The 2,697-nt window shown below is 38.9% G+C and overlaps 1 long non-coding RNA gene across 1 annotated transcript; it reads right to left on the minus strand.

Moving 5' to 3' along the window:
- Nucleotides 1-326: 326 nt before the first annotated feature.
- LOC134199438 (uncharacterized) lies at nt 327-2,128 on the minus strand. The gene is made up of 2 exons (XR_009973922.1): nt 1,491-2,128; nt 327-445 (listed from the first exon to the last, which is right to left on the minus strand). It is a non-coding gene; the product is annotated as an uncharacterized LOC134199438 (long non-coding RNA).
- Between the last annotated feature and the right edge of the window lie 569 nt (nt 2,129-2,697).

Consider the following 2,697-nt stretch of genomic DNA (forward strand, 5'->3'; position numbering starts at 1 on the left):
CCTGAGACCAAGGAGTCCGTTACATACATAGTTGTAAGTCGCTATAAACAAACTAATCTGTACTATTTGACTGAGCACGTAAGCGTGGACGCGTGGACTTAGCCCACTGAGTTTCTCGCCGGATTTTCTCAGTGGGTCGCGTTTCCGATCCGGTGGTAGATTCTGCGAAGCACTGCTCTTCCTAGGGGCCAGTGTTAGCAATTCTCCCGGTTTGAGCCCCGTGAGCTCACCTACACGCCAAGGAGAAGCTGACATAGCCTCTCAAGGCTATCAGCATAGGTAAGGAAAAAAAAACGTTGACAACAAAAAACAATAAAACATCAAAGTAACGTTACATATTTTATTATATTTTCGGAATTCATTTCAACTAGTGTCATAAATTAACGTAAAATAATGTCGGGTAACTAAACGCGAGGTGGAATTTGAGGTCGTTCACCTATTTGCACTGTAAAAAAAAATTAGTTCACATTTTTTTCATCTAAATATGATAGAACAGAAGTACTAGAAAAACTAGTTTATCATTTTCAACCATAGCAAATGTATGTGAAATTTGTAATAATTGAACATTTAAAATTACGAAGTAAACAACACTTTTTACTGGTGGTAGGACCTCTTGCGGGTCCGCACAGGTAGGTACTACCACCCCGTCTTTTTTTGCCGTGAAGCAGTAATGCATTTCGGTTTGAAGGGTAGGGCAGCCGTTGTAGCTATACTGAGACCTTAGAACTTATATCTCAAGGTGGGTGGCGTATTTACGTTGTAGATGTCTATGGGCTCTAGTAACCACGGAACACCATGTGGGCTGTGAGCTAGTCCACTCAACTAAGCAATAAATAAAATTTGAATGCGGAAATCCGAGTAAGTCTTTGACATGTCGCACAGTATAAGTCTACCCAGAAACCGTTCGCGATCACCTAGCTATGGTTTCCCGGAACACGCCTGCGCACTCACCTGCTGGGACAGGCGTGTGATAAATAAGACATAGGATTAATTACTTCCTACACACTCCACACTAAATCACAACACGTATTATGTTGTAGCGGCTTAATCAACCAGTCCCTAAGGCGTTCTTTATTTCCATCTTACTATTACGTAGTCATTAAAAAACTGTCATTCTGTATTCCAACGGTCTGTCTTATACGTTAGCTCTGGATTGTTTAAGCCGTTTCATTGCAATAAAGAAGTAATGAGTCACAGTCTATTTGGATGCTGAGTTCGGAACACGACCAGTTAAACTGGTCCGAATCGATTCACCCAAGTAGATTAACGTGAACGCAATTTTGATAGCAAAATTAATTCTGCTAGCTTAAGCGATTGTTTCAGTTTGCCTTTATAGGGGGATGAAGATATGGCCCACTTGACAAACGGTGGTTAGTGGTTACCGTCCCACATGGATCGCAAGCTCAATGCTAGGGGCATAGGCGCCCTGCCTAAATTAGACGTCTAGTACCATACAATTTTTTTTTTTTTTTGTAAACAAAGTGGCATACCTACTTTACCGGTCACCGTTCTCGTCGAACCCGTCGCTTGCGACGAAGGGCTCGATGTGTAAATTAACCCTCAGACACAGCCCACTGAGTTTCTCGCCGGATCTTCTTAGTAGGTCGCGCTTCCGATCCGGTGGTAGATTCTGCGAAGCACGGCTCTTGCTAGGGTTCGTGTTAGCAACGTCGTCAGGTTTGAGCCCCTTTCCGTTGGAATAGCCTTTCAAGGCTACCAGCTTAGGTAGGTAAAATAATAATAATAATAAAGAAAAATGATCACCGTATTAGAAAATATTTAATAGCGATCACGGCGATCACTAAAGTGGACTAGGCAATTAAATTACATCTCTACATATGCTATCTCAATTATTTATCGATGAATCTCAAGAGGACAAACTGGGAACTCTGAAACATTTTTACATAAAAAGCCAAGGAGACAAATAGATAAGGTAATCGCTTAACAATTAATGTAAAGAAGCATTTTAAAGAACACAAAAATTAGTCTTGAAAAATGTACTAATTACGAGAATAATCCTGTTATATGTATATACCACCATCCTGACTAATATCGCAGCTGAAAATTGTATGTTAATAACAAGGTTTTTTCGAAAGCAACTGAGACTTGCATTAATTTTGAAGTTTTCAGTCATCTTTGGGATCAGGTCGGCCACGAGTTAGTCTACCCAATAAAATCCACAAAAAACCGTAACTATGACTTATAAAGCCTTACTACGAAGTACATAGCAGAAGAAAAGAAAAAAAATCAAAGTCATTGTTGTATGTGCTTATTTATTGAAGTGAAACTTCCTTATCGGCGTTGGAAAAAAATTTACCGTCACATTTTTCGGTTACGCGTCACTTTTTTCCGTTACGCGCCATCTGTTTTGTATTCATGTCTATGATAATAAAATCCTTTTGTTTAAACTTTATCTAATTTAACTTTTTTGTATTCATGTCTATGATAATAAAATCCTTTTGTTTAAACTTTATCTAATTTAACTTTATTTACCCAATTTCTAGAAAGTTGCATGTAGATCATTTTTCGAAAAATAAGGCCATAAACAAGTTTCACTTCTTACGTGTGTACACTAGTACACACAGCAGAAATAAGCAGGGCGGTGGTACTTACCCGTGCGGACTCACAAGAGGTCCTACCACTAGTAAAATATAGTTTACAATTCTGACAAATATATTATTAAAATTTCAGTTAATC

The sequence above is a fragment of the Bombyx mori genome, chromosome 9, assembly GCF_030269925.1.
Source record: "Bombyx mori chromosome 9, ASM3026992v2".
NCBI lineage: Eukaryota > Metazoa > Arthropoda > Insecta > Lepidoptera > Bombycidae > Bombyx > Bombyx mori.